General features: G+C 38.9%; 1 pseudogene; it reads right to left on the minus strand.

The window, feature by feature from the left end:
- Nucleotides 1–7,195: 7,195 nt before the first annotated feature.
- LOC128141071 (coiled-coil domain-containing protein 70-like) lies at nucleotides 7,196–7,892 on the minus strand (annotated as a pseudogene).
- Nucleotides 7,893–20,722: the final 12,830 nt, after the last annotated feature.

A 20,722-nucleotide genomic window follows, 5' to 3' on the forward strand; every position in this document is an offset into this window, starting at 1 on the left:
ATTCTATTGACTTGCAATATTTTGGCCATTTTAATAAGCAACAAAACCTTATTTTAACAGATAGCTCTGCCTCCTGGACCTCCTGTTGATTTTTTATTTTATATTATATTTAATATTCCAAATCAATGCCATGAGGAGGTTTGAATGAGATATCTACTTAGTTGAAAAAATTGCCTGGAGCAACTCAAAATGTAGTATTTTCAAAGGTTAGAAATATTTTTTCCACACAATTAACACAAGACCATATTTTCATAGATTTGCATTAAGCTGACACAAACTTTTTTAAAAGACTCCTTTGTAGGGTCTAAATGTAGAGCTAAACACATTTCTGCTATGGTAACTTCAACTTTCCCTAACATCTGACAAGAATAGAGGGTCTCTTCTGCTATGCAATGAAAGGCATATAATTTTTATCCAGGAGAAAATGTTCCTGCTTACCAGCTGATATTTTTTCCAGACTCTTCTAGCAATTATTTTTCACTTCTGGAAGATTCTGACTTTTATTAGTTTCACTACTGCATAGCAAACACTTGAGAGAGCTAAGTCCATCCATAGTGCATACCATGCTGAGGATTCTGTTTGCTCTTATGCTGTTGGAACCAAGAGGGTATTGATGTTGAGTAGCATGAGGCTAAAACTCATTAATGTATATAGATATGGCTTTTAGGTAGAGCCCTACTGAGACTGAGGATTTCCACCCTACAGCCTCATCTTCTGCATCATCTTAGTGATGTACTTTTCCTGTAAACTTCTTGCAAGGCACCTGCAAGTCTTCCTCTTCACCACTGTACTTTCATATTCTTTGGCATGTTTGCTCCTTCAGTAAAGTCCCAGGGATGTGCATTCATGTCTCTGCATCTTTGCTGTGATTCTGCTAGTAGCAGTACTCTTTCCTGGGATCTAAGAGCCCTCTTACTGTCCTGTTATATCTCAAAGGGTTCTGGATAGTGACATAATTTCTGAGCTCCTAAGACTGCTCCAGGATATATAACATTTGTTTGATATTTGAAATTTGATCTACTGTTCCTCTCATTATAATGATTTTTTTCACAATATAATCCTCAAATCTGATGGGTTTGGTACTACAGAAATGTCCCTCATCTGGTAACATTCTCTGAAGATATATTTCATTATGAAAATGAATCCAAAGTACAAACACATGTGTTTGAATGTTCATAAATAAGATTTTTAGCTTACACTTCACCTTTACCTCCAATGTTAGCATTTGATACTGATCCGCTTGTGTCCCTGTGTTGGGTTTGCATGGCAACGTTTTGGTAGCTGGAGGGGCTACAGGGGTGGCTTCTGTGAGAAGCTGCTAGAAGCTTCCCCTATGTCCAACAGAGCCAATGCTAGCCGGCTCCAAGACGGACCGGCCGCTGGCCAAGGCCAAGGCAATCAGCGATGGTGGTAGCCATTATATGTATATGTTATATATATTATATGGGATATCATATTTAAGAAGGGGGAAAAGTTGCTGTGCAACAGAAAATGCAGCCGGAGAGAAGAGTGAGTAGTAGTAGTATATATCTGTTTTTTTTCCTTTTTTTTTTTTTATTTTAAGGGTTGCAATTTAGTCAGATCCCATTAGGTTAGATAGATGATAAGTGCCCAATGGAAATGATCTTCAGAAAAAGTTGTTTGGGATTTTTTCCTAACCTTGATCTGAACTGAATGATGATGATGATGGTGATTATGGTAACAGTAATAATACCCTCTTTACTCTAAATGTATTGTCTGTACTTCACTGTAAAACTTGTTTGATGTTCCTGAGACTCTTCTGCTTGTCTCCTTACAGAAGATCTAAAGAAACCCTACAGAAGGAAAAGAAACCGAGATGTAAGGTTAGAAGTGGGAGGTACTTAGTATTCATCAATGGACTTGATGTCTGGTAGGGTAAGTCAAAGAATCACAGAATGGTTGAGGTTGGAAGGGACCTCTAGAGATCATGTCATCCAACACCCTGCTTAAAGAAGGATCTGCTGGAGCAGGTTGCCCAAGACAGTGTCCAGTCAGGTTTTGAATATCTCCAAGGATGGAGACTCCACTGTCTCAATGGACAACCTATTCGACAACCTAAACCAAAGTCTGACAACCCTCCTGATAAAAAGTTTTTTTTTATTATTCTTCTTTTTAACTGGAATTTCCTGCATTTTAATTTCAGTCCATTGCCTCTTGTCTTTTTAATGGATAACACAGAGAACAGTCTGGCTCCAAATTCTTTACTGCCCTCCTCCCCCCCCGAAATCAGGTATTTACGCACATGCGTAAGATCCCCCTGAACCTTCTCTTCTCCAGGCTGAACAGTCCCAGCTCTCTCAGCCTCTCCTCATGTGAGAGGTGCTCCAGTGACTTAAACATCTTAGTGGTCCTTTGCTAGACTCTCTCCAGTAAGTCCATGTCTCTCTTGTACTGGGGTGCCCAGAGCTGTATGCAACACTTCAGTTGTGGCCTCACCCACAGTGAGGGGAAGGATCACTTTCCTCGAAGTGCTGGTGACACTTCCTAATGCAGCCCAGAATGCCCTTAGCCTTCTACGCCACAAGGGCACGCTGCCGTTTCCTGTTCTATTTGGAGTCTGCCAGTGCCCCCAGGTCCTTTTCTACAAAGCTGCTTTCCAGATGGTCAGCAGCAAGCATTTAGTGGTACATGAGGTTATTTCTCCACAGGAATTTCCCTGGGGAAATGTGCATTTCATTTTGCTGAACTTCAGTAGATTCCTGTCTGCCCAAGTCTCCAGCCTGTCCCTCTGAACAGCAGCACACCTACCAGGTATATCAGCCTCTCCTCGTGCTTTTATGTCACCTGCAAACTTGCTGAGGGTGCATGTCATCCCATTCTCTGGGTCATTAATGAAGATGTTAAACAGTATTGGCCCCAATATCGATCCCTGGCAGGCACTGCTTGTGACTGGCCTCCAACAGGACTTCATTCTGCTGATCACAACCCAAGACCTTCAGCATCACACAATAGTCAGTGTATAGCTGCTTATATACATTTAGCTGAAGCTTTATCATGACTCCTAATGCCACAGAGGTGTTTAATTTTTCACAAGAGAGAAACAGCTAATTTAAAATACTTTGAAACACTGTTAATCATACCTGAAGTATCTAATTACACACAATGATTTTGTAATATTTTAAACATAATGTATTAATGGAATAATTAATTTATTTGTGTGTAAGTAAATTTAATCATATTAATGCTATAAAGACAAATTAAAGCACCATATTTCTTCATTATATGAATATCCTAACCTAGAATTGAAATAACGCCTAATGTAACTAGAAGTAAATGCAGCATTTTCTAAAAGGAATATTACCTTCACCAGCACATCATCTTACCAAGTTATTATCATAGTCCCTAATTCTGAGTAAACACATCATAAAATTCCAAGGGAACCACGGGAAGAAAAAGATTAGAGAAAGCAGCTCTAGGAGAGCAGCCTCATATACTTCAACAGAAGCCAGAATATATCAGAATATTGGACTACCAGAATATACGAGGAACTCCTTTCTCATCACTGATATGGGGAGCCACAACTTTAGGTGCAAGTGTCTCATAGGGCACACAGCAAGGTGTAACAAGTTACCATGGAGGAAAGTGATGGCTCTCCATCAGCTAGTCACCACACAGGTAGAAAAGAACAAATGTAGAATGACAGCAAACTCTGTCTTATGTCTGTGTAAGGGTTTTCTCCTTACATGTCCTGTCTCACAGCCAAAGCATAGGCTATCACTTAACTTATATGTGATCCAGGGCTGTCTAACTTGCACGAGTCTGAGTTTGATTCAATGCATGTCTTAACTACCCCAACTTACTGCCCTGATTCCTTGTCCAGAAAACAATTTTTGGATCTGCATGAAAATTTTAAAATTCTTTCCACTGCAGTCACAAACTCCTCTGTCTACTGTGGGAATCAGCCCTTAGGATTTCCTACTGCAGCAGAGACAAAACTGTGAGTTGTTGAGCTTTGCAAATCATAGTTAGAAGTGCTGTCCAAGGAATGAGTTGCACTTCAACTCTGAGTGGGCAGAATAGGAGAAAAGGGGAGGTGGAAAATGGTAGCTGGAAGTTGAATGGCACAGAAACACTAGCTGTATATCCAGCATGGAAAAAACGTGATTGAAGTGTACCCACATAAACATTTTATATCTAGCTGCGTGAGTTACCTGACACAAGGTCCAGGCTCAGGGACAGAACCATTCTTATACTGGTGATGTAGCAAAGCGGTTACAGGAACACTGTACTGGGTGTAACTGGTAGGCTGGCTGGGTAGCTGGTGGCTGCACGATGCCCTCTGTGGAAGAGGCTCTGAGCTGCTCTGGGCCAGTCACAGCTGGCTTCAGCAGGCTCTGACACTGCTGTAAACAACTCTTCTTGCACCAAAAGTGCAGCAAGGGAGGGGAGCCCCCAGTGACCTCATTCATACCTGTTCACAAAAGAGCAGCAGTTACTGGAGGCATGAGTAAACAAAGGAGAAAATACCTCCAGAGAAATAGAGAGGATACATGGAATCAGCCATTGTTGGGGACAAAGCTGGAGCTGCACTACTGAAAAGAGGCACTCCATGCCAGAGGACGTACCTCTGAGGGACTGCACAGTGCAGGTGATGCATGTAAGGGCAGAGCTACCGCCAAGGGACTACAGTTGTGAGTGATCCATGCATAGAAATGGGGAATAAGAAAGGACCAGCAGAAAGAAAACATTGCTCACTGACCCCACCTTTCCACATGGCAAGAAGGATTAGAGAGGGACACGTGCAATGTGAGATGAAAACAAGCGAGGCGAAGATGTGGAAGAGGGAGGATCAAGTTGAGCACAGGGAGGAAAGGTATTTCCTTGTTTGTTTATGTTTTTGGTTTGTTTGTTTGTTTGTTTTTTCTCAATACCTGAATGAATAATTAAATTTTTGAATTAGCAATAAATTAAATTAAGTAAAATTCCTCAAGTTGAACTGTTTTGTCCACAACAGCTACCTCATCATACCTGAGGTGCCTGGCCTATCATGGACACTGCAGAAGAGGAGACAAATCTGGGAACAGCTACAAGACTGTTGTTGAAAAGACACTTAAACTGGTAGAAAGACAAACTGTTTTGTTTGGTAACAGGCAACTTTCCAGTTTGCTTTGGGTCCTGAATATTCTTTACCACTGAGGCAAGACTGGTCACAGGTGGAACCAGAAATTAGCAATGTGAACCATCAGGTGACAGAATCATTCAAGAAGGCATGGAGGAACACGAAGCTGTAGAAAATAAAGCACTATAGACCTACATGTGTTGGTGATCTGGTAACATCTGTCTTCTCCAACACTGGACAGATGAACCATGCAGGGGAACCAGGCAAATACAAGACATAGATGTTGTCTTTCCCCCATTCTATGGTAATCTTGCCTATTGTTTCCTCTCATCTACAGTAACTTGAAATCTGTCCTTGCTTTCAGTGAATCACCTCTAGAGGTCACATCCCACCTAAATCATTCTATGGTTATTATATGATATTTACATAGGTAGTCACATGATTTATCCTGCATCCAGAAAAAAGTTCAAGTACTGAGCTCTAGTCCACTGTTCATCTCTTCTAAGCTCCAAGTGACCATAAACCAAGATCCGTATGATACACGTCTGCCAAGAATGATTCTAACGTGCAAAGTACCTGAATCCAAAGGAAGGGTCTGAATCCAAAATCTCTAAATTGAAGACAAAGCATATCAGAATTCTCATCAGTAAACCATCTGTATGAGAAAAAAAACTCTTAATGTTTCTCCAGGACAATATGCCTTCCAAATTGCTTCAGTTTTCTCAGGCTAGATGTCCACTAATACACCACCGTGCTCAACTTTCCAAAGCCTTTCTGGCCTTTAAGGCCAGAGACATTAATGTTAAGAGTTTAATATTTGGCAAAAGAAAAGAAATATGAAGTTGTTTGTCTGAGGTGCTAGCTACACATGTCCTCGCTCTACCGCCTGAAGTATCACTTCTCTTTGAGATTTTGGAGCCATGACTAGACAACTTTCTTTTCTAGTCCATTTTTTCTATACTGACAAGTATTCTGTATTTTTTGTTGCTAACTTGATTTCCTGGGTGAACAGGAAATCTATTCCAGAGACCTGGAGCCAAGGTCAAGTGTCAAATATTTGCTTGTGTCAGCCTGCTTATGGCTAGACGCAGCTAGAGTGGACTGGCCACATCCACACTATAAGTTCTTGTCCTTAGTTTCCTATGCATACCAGGTAGTCTTAATGTGCTGGTTTTATTCTGGTGTGGTTGGGCTTTCCAGTTCCAAGCTTTTAAAATATCTTTGCATACCACTAGGGCGATGTTTTTATCATATGATAGTACAATTTTGTTTTACGGATACTGGAATGTGACACAAATGCATGTGCAGATGTCCAAGGGTACAACCCCTACAAGGCTGACATTGGAGGAATGTATAAGATTAAAGACAAACCCTGGCTCATCTAACCATTGCTTTTGGGAGTAATCGTGCATACCTATTGCCTTTGAAATTGTCTGTTGGAGATGCACAAAGCAGAAATAGAGAAAAGTAGCACTGTGGAGCGTCCAGGAAGACAGCATTCAAGCTTGCTTCCTGATCTTCTTTCTTTAGTAGCACAGATATACTGAATTTTTTTCTCAAAACTCATGTTAAAACTGGATCTTTGAAGGAAAATCTCTGAGGCAAAGGATTCTTTATCTTATTCTGAAAGCATTTCATACCAATCATTTTCAGAAACATTATTTTACTAGTTAAAGTGTAGATGTAAAAAGTGGCAGTCTGACGCAGTCTCACTTGTATATGACTTCAGTGTTTATTACATCAGAATCCATTTTCTGTGAATATCTTCCAATATTCTATAGTAAAAAAAATTATGTTAATCTAAACTTTGAAATACTATAATAAGTAACTTGTTTTCTGTGATATTCAATATCTCATTGAAGCAGACATCTACAGATATGCATTATGTATTGCCAGCAGTAATTTATTATGCTTCTGGGATCCAAGATACCAACACCCATGTTTCATTGATTTCAAACTTCCTAGGCTTTTGCACTAAGCCTAACAGACTACTTTATGCCTGGTTTTATCCATTAGTTGCTGCTGATGTTCTGTTATGAAGACTAGACCATAATATCTAGCTAACAATTAAAATTACTGTCTTTGTAAACTCTTTATTCCTCCTGCTAAATCTCCCTAAACATCTGATTCTTTACTTATATTACTTTATTCCTCCTCTTGAAGTTCCTTATTCCATTCATGGAGTAGTTTGTGGTCTTCTTGGAGAGCTTTCTCCTGACTTTGTAGGGCCTTTTTCTCATCTTGAAGGGCCCTGTTCCCCTCTTGGAGGGCAAATTTCTCCTCACTGAGGGCATTTTTTTCCTCACAGAGAGCTTTCACCTCTTCCTGAATGGCTTTGTTGTCCTTTTGAAGAGCCTCAAGTTGCTCTTTGAAGGCCTTGTTTTCCTCCCATGAAGCTAAAATCTCATGCTGAAGAGCTTTTTCCTCCATTGTAAATGCTCTTTCCTATCTTTTGAGAGCCTTAATTTCTTCTCTGAGGGCTTTGTTTTGTTGTTGGAGGGCCTCTTGCTGTTTCTCAAGGTGCTTTGTTTCCTCTGAAGAGTCCCTATGCTTCTCCTGAAGGATTTTTTTTCTCTTCCCAAAGGACTTTGTTCTGTCCTTGGATACTTTGATTGTCCTGACAATAGGTTTTGTTTTCCATATGAAAAGCTCTGTTCTTTTGCTGAAGGTTTTAATTCTCTTCTCGAAGGGCCTGATTCTAATTCCAGAGTGTTTGGTTAAATTGTGTCATGTAAGAGGATATGGCAGATGGGGGCAGCAGAGATAAATCGCTGATCTTCCTTAAAGGATCTTTATTCTTTGAGTCAGACATTCTGTCACTTAGCTGCACCACTCAAGGGCTGTGCTATGGTCCAGACGGGTGATTCCACCTTTGATATTCAGTAGTCACGGAACTGAGAATAGATGTTAAGTGTCTTTAAGACCCTACTCAGAATAACATATAAATAAATAAATAAATAAATATAGCACTAAATGTGAAATAAAAATAATGGCAAAACAATACTGACATTTGACAAGTTTTATATATTTTTGCATGTGATGAAGTATATACAGCAAATTAAATTTCACAAGGCTGAGTTAATTATACTGAATCAAAAAGAAGGGATATTTCCTTTTCGAGTCTTAAAACTTTGGCAGTCTTTCTCATGGACATATAGCAAGATGATATGCATTCATGGAAGAATCCAGGTTGATAATATGTATCTTTAGTTGTAATTTTCTTTGTTTTTCTTTTTTACCTTTTTTCTTTCTTTCTCTTTTTTTTTTTTTTACTGTGTGATTAAGTAAGTATTTTTCTAGAACTGTCACCTTACTTACACTTGAATTTGCTGTTAGTGCTGTTTCTAGTATAACTATCTTGATCCAGATGAGGGACAGCCTTGAGTCTGAGCTTACCTCATCTTTCAGAGAAATAAAGACCAATAGAATATATATATAAAGTGACAAAAAATCCCTATAACCCTTTCAGATGTAAAGCTGGTGAACATGTCTCTTCAGACTTGATTATATAACTGAGATAAGGTGCAATTAAACACTTTTTGTTGTTTTTCATTCCTTATTCTACCCTGCTGGGAGAATGTTACATTGTACAGGTTAAGTAGGATTTTCAGAAGCTTAATTTCTATACATAGGACAATATTGCAATATCAGGCATGTTTTGGATATATGCTTGGTGTTTGCTAAGAAGCACTAAACAATTAGCTACTATGCCACTTAATCATATAATTCATATATACAGCTAAATACATGTGCATGTATATGTATATAATGAAGAAACTCCCAGATGTTCAGAGAAACTATATTATATCTGTAGAGTGTCCAGCAGGAAAATTATGATAAATTAAAGAAATCATGCAGTATTTACTGTTGTGTTATCCTTGAATCAGTTTGCCATCTGGCAGCTCATGGCAAAGCTGTCAGGTGACGCTATCCTCAGTGATGTCATTTCAAAACGCATAGCATCAGTGACACAACAATGAATGGCACTGGTGATCATAAAGTGACCATCTGAAGGTAAGCATAAGTATTTGTAGGGTTAGGATTCTCTAGCAACACAGTCTTTGTATTTCTCAATTTTTTTTTCATGTTTCTTCATACATTATATTCATTCAAAACTTTAGTGTCCATCTGTCTGAATGGTTCTTCCCACTGGTATTGATGGCTGCCATGAAATATTTTCTACATAGACTCTGTAAGTGAGATTTTAGTCCTAGCTACACCAGCACAAATTCGGGGTATCTGTATTTGGAGTTATTTCTAAATTACAGAAATTCCATAGATGAAACAATATATGGTCTCTATATTATAAGATTTAGACTTAAGATTAGTATTCAGATTTACAAATGTTTGAGTAAATTTAGCAAATGTACATGGAAAGTGAGAATTAAATAATAAAAGAGCATGGTAGGCTGCCTGCAATCTTCATTGCCCCACAGGCAACATTCTTGTTTTCCAACTCAAAATCCATGCATTCTATGACAAACATTTTGCTTTGTTCGAATAAGAGGATGAATTACTTCAGACACATACACATCTTAGATTACACCAGTAACCTGTCTACTTTTTATGAATTTTTGGGGGAAGAGGAATAGTGTATTCTAGCTAAAGTATAAACCTGTTTCCAATATTTGTTATCCGATCGAAGCAACTGATACGTTTTTTTTTTTTAATCATACACTATGTGCTCAGGATATTAAAAAAAGTCCAGTGAGCTTACAATGAGATGTGGTAGTTTCATTTAAATCACTGCACACATCACATCATCTCTTTGTGCTGTCTCTCAGCTCTGTTCTGTATGTTAATTAGGTAGAGAACTGAAATACGGCATGTAAAATGCTCAGTAATCCCAGGAGATGAATATACACAACTCCCCCTGAAGATTTTGCAGGATGATCAGCCCTCTGAATCCTTTTCTCCAGGATATTTGATTCTCCTGCCTGCTCACACAAATTAAATAGGCAAAGCAGAGGAATAATACTGAAACCTATATCAAACAAGAGCAGTATCTTGGGTTCATGTATCTTTCCCAGTTCTTTTCCTCACTTTAGCTCCTCAGGAACAATTTCAATCTTATTTCTGCCACACTTATCACCAATATAAGTCTGAACATTGTAGCTCAGTTAATTTTCTCTTCTGCTCCCTTAAAAATGTCATTGTGGTTAAACAAAAATAGTTCAGGTAAGTCAGTACCTGTTGTAGGTGTTTTCATCTTAAAATGTAAAGTTTAAAGTAACACTTGTTATTTTGACATGTAGGTCACTTTTATAATTTAGGAATATAAATTGTAGGAAAAAGCTGTCATTTTCAGCAAGTGACTAAGAATAAGGTAATATTTCCTCCTCAAGACCTCCTGGGTCTTACACCCCTGATTTCTCAGGACCCTGCACAGGAAAAGAAAGGATAATCTGACGTGGAAGAGAGAGACTTTTATAAATACAGTCCATAGCTGGAGTAAACTATGCAGCTAAAATATTAAGTATACCAAGAGTTAACAACATTTAGCAGAAAATATAGAAATGCAGGCTAGCTTGCAGTACTTTTTAAAAATAATTAAAAAAAGTTTTTTAAAACCTTTTTTAAAGGTTTTCCTTCCACTTTCTTGTATGATACCTGTATGATCACACTGCTGTTTGCTAATCATAGATGTAAAATATAGCAGAATTCCAAGATAACTCAAATGAAAAGATTAAAACCGGTTTTTATACTCTTTCAGACACTACATTTTACTATTATAAGTAATTCTTGTAGTAAGCACTACAAGTGAAGGCAATGGGATTATATAACTGCAATGTAAGGTGCAGATACTGATTTCAAGGGGACAATGTATGTAAAACCTAATATAATAGCGAAAATAATGGCCTAAGCAAACTATGATTTCAATTTACCAGTTCTTATTTCTGGTTGCTCTGACCAGAAAGTAAAAATTATGTTTTTCAAAATAAAGGTTTAGTCTAGAATTTTTACATTAGAGTGAAACACAACAATCCAGGCTTTTTTATGAGACCCACTTTGAATGGATGTATAGCACAACAGCACACATGGCATCCACAAAAGATGCAGAAAAAGGACTTGACTTCCTGCTGTAAACCAGGCAAAACCTCATATACAAACCAGTTTCACTTGCATCCTTTTTGAATGCCGCCACCACCCACATTTAGCTGTACTGCTTAGTGGAAATGAGTAGCATAGCAGGCGTACTCTTAACTTAACACTAGCTAACAATTCTGATCAATCTCTGACCACTATCTCAGAATACCTAGGCCTACAAAAAAGTCAAGTACATGCAAAGAAAAACAGCACTGTTCAAAACAGTAAGCTTCTAAAAGCAAAATCATACACATTTCATAGCTTCTATTACATATGCCAGTCGCTGTTGGATAAACCTAAAAACTCAGACTGGAACCTAAAAACCTAACTAGCATATTTGGCCCATCTGGCACTTTTACTATTCTGACAATTTTATGCTGATGTGGCTTCTTTTCTAGGTCATTCAAACGCATGATTTTCTCTCCCAAGTGGATATAAAATTTATGTTGTTGCTTCCAGGAGACTGAAAACCTGGACTAAGACAGATCTTTGCTCTACCTGCCAGAGATTAGCAGAGTACCGCAGAGAGCAAAAGTTGATGGTGCTGTACATCTGTGCATTCAACATTTGGTGGCACTAAGCCACTAGTCTCTTTTCTGCATGACCAACTGACTAATTACTGTACTTGGCCTTTTTGGGTCCCTTCAATTAATGCAATGTGCAGTTGCACACAGTGATGGAGTCACCCATACAGAACAGAATCTGGGCCAGAATTAGGCTCTAAGTCCCAGAAGCACCTGTTACAAATACAAAGTGTCCAGATGGTCTGGTCTTTGTGGGAAAGTGTCAAGAATTGACTTATCTGTCTTTCTTATTTTTGGTTTAAGGTCATAAACATGATTCTTTTGAAGCAGAAAGCCAATCACATTTAGAGGAAAAAAAAAAAAGAAAGAAAGGAACCTTAGGATAAATGCAAAACCCACTCCATTTGTAAATCTGAATAACCCAATGGAGCTCGTTACTATCACGTTCTGGGCATGCAAATGGGATTAGCCTGTGATTACAATGCAGCCTTCAATATAATTAGATAGATTTATTTAAACACAGCTGTAAACCATAAAAATATGAAATATTTAGTGACCGTAAATTCCACAGTTTGTAAATTCAAACTTAAATCTCCAATCAGCTATTTTGCTTTGGTTTTGTTTAGAAAAACTAGAAAATATTGCTCTTCTTCTAGTCTCTTTTTTATGGATATCAGCTATTTGAGTTTATAACAGTGAGGAGTGTTCCTGAATGCTGATTTGCTTCCTAACAGTGCATTGCTTCATTCATGAGTGTTTTTCCTCCTTTGAAACATGACATTTGAGATCAGTGACTCCATTGGCAATAACCATAGAGTTTGCATCCCATGCCTTCTCAGCTGCATGAGATGGAGGAAGAAATACAGTTTTATGTCAGATCCTGAAAGCAGTGAGGATATCTCAAACAATAACCAGGAACAATGGCAGTCATAGCTTCTTAACAAGACTGTTCTAATAGAACAAATCATGGACAATATTAACAGCAGTAAAAGTAATAACTGTTTCATGCATTGCTGAAAGCTCTTCTTTTCCTACTGTATATCTCTGCTTCTTTCCTTCCCTCCATCCATCCTTCTGTCCTCGTTCTGTCTTTATATAGCTGCTCAACATGAGAGAGAAAAGAGAGAGGAGTGAGAGAGAAAAGAGAGAGGAGTGAGAGAGAAAGAGAGAGAAAGAGTGAGCTGAGGAAGGGACAGAGGACGCTGTTTTAGTAGAAGGAAAAAGTGAGAGGGTAATAAAATGTATTTTTTGCCCACCAATCATTTGGCTTGTATTAAATATTTATTCTTCTACTTAGTGTCTGTAAACTTTAAAGGCCTTAAACCCATATCCCTGCCATATCCCTGCATATTCACTTAACACAACAAGAATGACATCACAATTAGCTTTCTGAGTTCCTAACCCTAATTTGAACAAGAGTAGTAACTGAATTCATGTCAGTCACATTGGAACCATTCCTATTTTTATTATTCATAATATTGGCTACCATAAAATGTGTAAAACATCCAATGTTTTTAAGCTTAAAGTACAGTAAGCAACAGCTACCACCAATAGTTATGGATTGGTTTTATTTTGTAGTTGATGTATTATTTTCCTTGGATTTTGGGGAAGCTACAATGTATACTGAACAAAATTTCTGTGTTTTCAATGGCTCAAGAGACATATGCTACTTGAAATAAATCTTCTAAGTGAATTGATTCACACATGTTTTAAAATAGGAACATTAATCAATATTTTACTGGATTTTGGAAGAATCTTTTCACAGAACCAATATTTGAATTTCAAAATGTGAAAAGAGCATGGAAGTGGTATGAGGAAAGGATACTTTTCATATATCCTGAAAACAAAGAATGCAGTATTTGCTCTTAATTGTAAAAAGTGATAGGAAAGCTAAGCTGCTATTTTTGTTAAACATGTGGAAACACAGGACAGGGCAATATTGTCAACATGTCAGAAAGGCTGAGTCATGCTTCATTATGCTTCATCTTCACTTTATTTACTTAGAAAACTGATGAAATACTGCATACCCTAAGAAAGTGAATACACCGGTGAAGAGCTATGGCTGTGGGCATTTCCCTGGGTATTTTCTTCTAATAGCATTTCTGTGCTTTCACCTGGTTGTATCTGAGCAGTTAGATAAGGGGCAGAGCTGAACTTCAGAGCCACATATGTAGGCAAATGTGCATTATAAGGGAAAAAATATTGGGCCAGATCCAATGACCTGACAGAGGTGAGGCTGCTGCAGCTCCGTACTCCCAGGTGCAACTTGTTGTGAGGCTGAGTGTGTATTCCTAGTAAGCACATTCATATAGAGCACCCATGTTCACCACAGATATACTTATATATATGGTTGACTGCACAGATCAAGACAGGTACATTCAGCACTCATACAAACACAGAAACCACCAGCAGCCTCATCCTGCTCCCCTCCTTGGATGGTCTGCTAGTGAGAGTATATGTATCTATACACATATATACAGGGTGGTTCCCTCCAGCAGCTGGGCTCAAACATGGCTCAGTAGCTGTCCCTGGATCCCAGTTTCCCTGGTTGCTGGTATTTGGACATATGAACCCCTGAGTCTGTAGTCCCACTCGCATTGCTAGTACAGCCCCCCTCACTCTCTCTCACACACACACACACGCACCCTTGGTCAGGACTCTGCTGGTCCCCCAGTAATCAGTCTCCTGTGGTCTTGTTCTTAGAGATACAGCCCCCCTGCCTCCGTCTCCCAGACCGCTTCACCTACTCTCTGGCTAGTCCAGCATGATGTTTGCTGGCCATCACACACTCGCTTGCATGCCCATGCGCTCTACAGGTGCTGGCACCACTAAAACTGGGGCCTTGTGGCCTGAAGTCTTACTCCAGTGGCTGGCAGTTAAGTCTATTCAGGCCAGCCTCTTCAGTCCCTGGTATTAAGGACACATGGGGCCTCCAACCTGTGGTCTGACTCCAGTTGCTGCACTAAGATGCCCATGCACGTGCCTCCCCCCCTCCATGCCCCAGTCCCTCACCCAGGAAATAGTTAGAAAGGAATTTAATAAATAAATAGGGCAGACTGTGCTGACCAGGCGCAGGGCATGGTCGGACAAGTGTACTGACCAGCAAACTATAGACACATGGCTGGGCTCCTTTTACTGCCTCATGCATTTATTTTCCCACCCTTGTTCCTCCCCAAATCACCTAAATCCATTTTCCTTTGGTTCCTCCTCAAAACATCCCATAATAAGTCCTGTGCACTCCTGAGATGCTCTCCTCCTGCAGCCATAATGTGTCCCACACCCCCAGGCAGCAACCCACCTCAGCCCAGAAGGAGCTCCAACGTTGTCTTATCTTGGTAGGCTTCACACATGAACACGGGGTCTGTGGCTCTCCTGGGACAGCACCGGCACAGGGCCACAGAAGGCGTTTCTTCCTCTGAGTCCCTAAATGGGGTTCCTGCCTGCCATGGTGCCCCTGCACTTTGTGGAGATGGGCCTTTGATGGGCTGATGGCTCCTGTAATGGGCCAGAGGATAGCCAGGGCAGAATATTAATTGGGCTCCCCCTCCTGCTGTTGTCTTTCTGTCCTCTGTTGTGGGTGTGCAGGCAAGCTCTTACCACATATATCTGCTAGCACACCTGCACAGTCTGCTCAGTAGAGTCTGCTTCTAGAAGCCAGCTTTCTCCATTGAAAAATATGAACTGACTGAGCACAATTGTGAGTAATCACAGCTGTGAAAAATACGTATTTTAAAGCCACTGGTTGTATTGGACAGGTGTTATTCTGTTGGAAATTCATAGTCATGTCATTACCCATACAATTGTTTTAGAGCAAGGAATATTACAAGAATTTAGCTGTACTTTAACATGACTAATTATGGAAAAGACATCTATCTTTCTAAATAATAACAGATAATAAATTTATCTTCCTAGTAGCTAGCTGCAAACTACATATATCACATAAACATATCTATATGTTTATATATATACTATTATATATATACTATAATATATATATACACGATGTAACATATATATATAATCATAGAGCTATGATTATAAGTGACAAATTAGGTGGTTTCATGTCAATTTTTTTCTTCATCTCACACAGAGTGAAATTCATCCCACCTAAATTCTGATGTCTAATAGCTAAGCATTTAAATCCAAATAAGTCACTTCAGAGAAATACATACCTCCAGGGGGACATATATCTCCTATTAACATAGGCATCTAAGAGAAGTAAAATGAATCACTACTATCATCTAGATGTGCTTACTTTTGTTCATTAATCCAGGCTGACTAGCTAAGACTTAGATATCTATATTTTAGGTAAATAAAGTAGTTTTTGAAACTATCATCCTGTAAGACAAAGGTAGAAAGCAGCTGTCAGAGAACACCTCCACATCCATCTCAAATGAGAAAGTTTCTTTTATTACATCTTTTCTATAAGACGGAATGTAATAAAAGATCAAGAAATTAAATGTTGATAGCATTTTCCATTTCCTTGGAAAATGACTTTGTGAAATTCATAGTCACAGGCACACAGGTCATTTAAGAGAAAAAGGCCTAATTTACTTGAACATACCAACTCAGTATCTGACAGAGAAAAGACATTTTTACAGTCTCTTCCTAACTTGATCTGACATAAATATGAAGGAAGAATTAACATCCTGAAGCATGTCATGCCTCCACTCCTACCTGTTCAATCAGTGACAGGCTGAAACTGTAGCTCTCCTCATCATTCTTTGTAATAGCAGAAGATCCTTTGCTCAAAGACGCACCTGAAATCAAAATCCTCATTTAATAATACTTCCTTAAAAAGACACATAACTTTTCTAGATATCATTAACAGTTTGCTACACTGAGAACAGATAGTACCTCTTCATTTACTTCTACCTTTCCAAATAAACACCATGAGAGAACTTGAAGTCAGATGAATACCCTACATTTGGATTACAAAGAATCCTTTCATAGTAAAATGAACACTTACAAGATGTAATACATAGAATCCTAAATTTGGCATCTATAATAGACAGTATCAATTGTTCCTCAATTTTTCACTTTTGAATACAGAAGCCTAAACTGACCTGCTCTGTTGTAGGTATATGCTTAGAATCTTGACCTAACTGTCCTGAATATTCTCCTCTACTTGGTATAAAAATCAGTATCAGACTTTCTTTTTGCTGAACTCAGTATTTCACTGAACATTTCTTCAGATGACACTCAGACATGGAAACAAGAAAATACAGGCTTGGTTGTATACAGCAGACCAAATTTATATGCTGTATACAGACAGTATAGAAGTCTAATGAAATTTTATTAGGAAAGTTTGTGGATGAAGGTTTTCTACAAAAAAGATTTGAAAGAAGTTTCAAATTTGATGAAACATAAGGGAAACTGCTGGCAGACAATTCAAGGTCACTTCTAAAAACTTTAATGAAGGATGGAACTTATTGGATTTGTAAAGGTGATTCCATGATTTGAACTCTTCTGTTTTATACTGGATTGATACTATAAAAACAAACTCATTTACCTAAACCCAGGGTAATTATGTTCAAATCCAATCTGTACTACTTACTGCATAGCTTTTATGTCCATACTCCAGTTTACCAGTGCTTTTATTGCTCACATCTAAGAGAAAACACAAAGAAGCATTATTTAGCTTTAGAAAAGCCAATGAAATCTATACTCATGGAGTCATATAATTAATTTGCCTGCAAGTACTGCCTTAATTCACATATATATTTTTATGTTTAAAGTAACAAAAGTTTAGCTCTGAAACTGGCCCTTTCAATTCATCAATACTTCAATTAAAATTATGGGAAAAAGTAGTATTGAATTCCTCCAAAAAGTAGGCTATTTTATATTAAAAAGAGTAACAGTTTATAAGCCATCACTATTTTGCAAAATCTTTTAGTACCACTGACTTGTACATTTTGAAAGTACTTTTGGACACTAAAGTCATCGAAGTGGACTTTCTCTATTCCTGTTTCCTTCCTCAATAAACAAACAAAACCAAACAAAACCAAGCAACCTCTCTTTCCTTTAGTTAAGGATCTCTTCTTCCATAACTCTCTTCTGTAAAAAAAAAAAAAAAAATCTAGTTCCTGTTTACTCTTTATTATAAAGCACTTACCTTTTAAGGAATTTTTTTCTGAACTGATTTTTTTTTTTTCAGGTCTGCAACTGTAAACTTAGAGAAATCAGAACTGTACATCTAAATCATTTAATAGCTAACCTGTCACCTTTATTATCCTGAGTCCTTTATATTATTTTTTACAGTTTCTTTTTACTACTGCTGAAGAGAAGGCAACCCTTAGCAAGTGTTGCATTCCAGAGCACCTCTTTAGTTGTCCTAATGTGTTAAGGGCTGTAGGCATCTAATAAATCATCTATTCCTGCATAAACAACACACCTTCAACATAATACAAACATCTGAGAAAGGCTTTAGGTAATTTCTGAAAAGATTTTCAAGTGGTTAATAACAACACAGATACATTCTTAAATCTGTAGGTTGTACTAGAAATTTTAGAAACGCACAGATACTATATACAAAAAACTTCTGAAGTGTGAGGATGTTATTAAAGCAACTTGGTTTTGAGAAGAATTGTTTAGATTGTTTTTTAAAGGTTCAAAACAAGTATCTGTGTATGTGTTCAGAGGCCTGACATCAGTCATTTGCGTTTGGCTGGGGATGTGATTTGTCTCTAGGAGGAAGTACAATGCAATAATTACAAAGGTAAAAAGGAAAATACAGCAAAAATTCTGCTTCTGTTCCTGCTCCTGTGTCAGGCTCAGAACTTGCAGCAGACGGTTCCCTCTATCTCTGGGGTGCTCAAGTATATTCAGTGGGATATTTTTGAGGATACTGCCAGCCCCCCAGTGTGTCTCACAGGAGAGGAAGATGAAACAGTTGACATGAAACTCAGAATTTTTTTCTTACACAGCTTTTATTAATTTTACCATACTGGAAAACACATCTACATTTAAAATGTTCCCATGTATTTCCTCAGTCCACTCCTGCAGGCTTAGTACATTTCTGGCCCTTTGCTGTGAAAGATCAGGTAGCATCTCGTACACCATCCTGAGTGCCACAGCCACCAGCACGTTGCTGCGTGTACCGCAGCTGAGGGAACTGGTGTTATACAGCTGCACTGGGTGCAGGTCGCAGGGTGTTGGTTGCCAGGCGGCCCTTGTGAGGAGCGGCCAGGGCTGCCCCGTGCCGGACACAGCTGGTTCCAGCCGGTTCCAGCTGGCTCCAACCCACCCACCCCAGGGCACCGCTCTGCCCCCCAGACAATGTGGTTTGGCTGGGATAAAATGCTTGAAGTGGTATCTGTGGTACTTTTGATGTCTTTTTCACTGGAAAAGTAGTCAAGACTGTGATTTTGACTGTGAAACGAGGTTATCTGCACTGGGGTGGGGCTGCTGTGTGAGAGAGAGACAGGGCAGGGCTCTTCCTGGATCTCAGAAAGAGATTGGGAAAGGCCCAACAACAAATGACAATAAAATAGCCACTTCACTAAGGTAGACTAAAAAGAGGAATGCAGATAGTGAGTAAATCTTACCTAGAGAGCAAGTAAATCTTATGTCCCTTCAGATGTTGGGAACCCCACGTTCATGCAGCTTCAGACAGACCCCAGATGGTTTTACCCACTGCATGCTGAGCAGATCCCATCCGTGGAGAGAAGCTCTTCGTTTTTGGTATTTTGAGCTGTTTTAAGATTTTCTTACAATAAAACAACTCTATCATTCCTGCTGTCAAATAGAAAGGATATTTACAGGATAACTTCTTGGTGGACTTTTAGACAAAAGCAAGGCCTCGCAGGTGGCATAATTGCAGGCACAGTGCAGCACAGACCAGACCAGACCTGGACTTACTCAGGTTAACTGCTACATGGATCATTAACTCCTCAATAAGCAATGGTCTTGTGGTCAGGATAACTACACCCTGTATCTATGCTCATACACGCTGAATGCTAGGAAAAGCAAGATCAACCGTTACAATGCAAGAAAGGACTGAAAAAGTCATGATGTCTAATTCCTGAACAGGATTCACTGTTATAGGAGTTCCAACTATGCTTGCAATTACCTGGTATCGAAATTAAAAGCACTGAAATTTGGTATTTTAGTAACTAATATATTTTTGTACTCATGAATTAAACAGTGGCAGGGAATCTTCTCAGGCACCAAAATTTGATCATCTGTCCTGTGTCCTGATCCAATGTCAGGGAAGGTTTTGATATGATCCCAAGAGCAAGATTAAGACACAAATGAGATCAAATGCCGTATACCCAAAAGAGTTTTTATTATCAAAAGTATCAAAAGTAGAAAATAGTAGCGATAGGATAGAATGGAAGAAAAGGCAGAAATCAAGCAAGCAGTCGGGATAGAGTTGCAAGGATAGTCACCACCATGGATCCAGTGGCACCCCGTTGGTCCTCAGTCTTCAATTCTTTGGTGGTGGGTGCACACCATGGCTTGTCTCCACAGTTTTTAATAGGGCATATTTCAATGATGCATGCACATACGTATTGTTCATGCACTGTTCACGCACTGCAGGTTTCGTCTATCACACGACCTTCACGTGATCAACACCAGAAACCAGTATCTTATCTCGAAGACTACAGTTTCCGTGAGAATGGTAGCCTCCACATTCTTGCACGCTTGTCGGCTTCAGCCCGTTTTCTCTCCTGGATGCCTCAGTGGCCTAGTAGTCGTCCTTATGGATGGAGGAATGTCCTGCTTAGACAGGCCATCTCAGAGACAAAGGGCTCACGATAAGCAGTTCACAATTCTTGAGATGAATGGCTTGAGATGACAGTCCAGTCTCTCACACCTAACAATCTTTGAGACAAACAGCTCAAGATAACAATTCAGTCTCTCACATCCTGTTGTGTTCTTATAAGGGTCTTTGACATGGGTTTCGATTATGGGCATCATTTAAAAGTAGGCATGGACCATGGAGCAACTTCAGTATTAGTTCTTGGTTTGGAAATTCAGAGAGTTTAAGTCTATTGGCATAGGCTGTTCTATGCTACTTTGCCTTGGT

This window comes from Harpia harpyja, chromosome 4 (assembly GCF_026419915.1).
Source record: "Harpia harpyja isolate bHarHar1 chromosome 4, bHarHar1 primary haplotype, whole genome shotgun sequence".
Classification (NCBI taxonomy): domain Eukaryota; kingdom Metazoa; phylum Chordata; class Aves; order Accipitriformes; family Accipitridae; genus Harpia; species Harpia harpyja.